Below are 348 nucleotides of genomic sequence, written 5' to 3' on the forward strand. Positions count from 1 at the left end.
CATTTAAACTGCAGTTACAGATGCATAAATAGGCCTAATGTTTTGTTTTTAACATAATACGTTGAATACTGATATTTGAAATAATTTACAACATAAAAAAAAATAGTCGAAATGTGAAATTAAAACCGCCAGTAGGTGACAGCAAGTGACTGTTAATGAGTCATTGAGATTCAACCGATTAATTCAAACGACTGATTAATTCAGAAACAAAGCATTCGACTGGGTTAATGAGTGAATCACTGAATCATTTATTCAACCGATTCGTTCAAAAGGCTGATTCATTCAATAAGTAAACACCGTCCATTGCTCAGAGACGCAAAACAGTGCTGTGATCTTTGTTTGGAACTA

The sequence above is a fragment of the Sinocyclocheilus anshuiensis genome, unplaced genomic scaffold, assembly GCF_001515605.1.
Source record: "Sinocyclocheilus anshuiensis isolate Anshui unplaced genomic scaffold, SAMN03320099.WGS_v1.1 scaffold1623, whole genome shotgun sequence".
NCBI lineage: Eukaryota > Metazoa > Chordata > Actinopteri > Cypriniformes > Cyprinidae > Sinocyclocheilus > Sinocyclocheilus anshuiensis.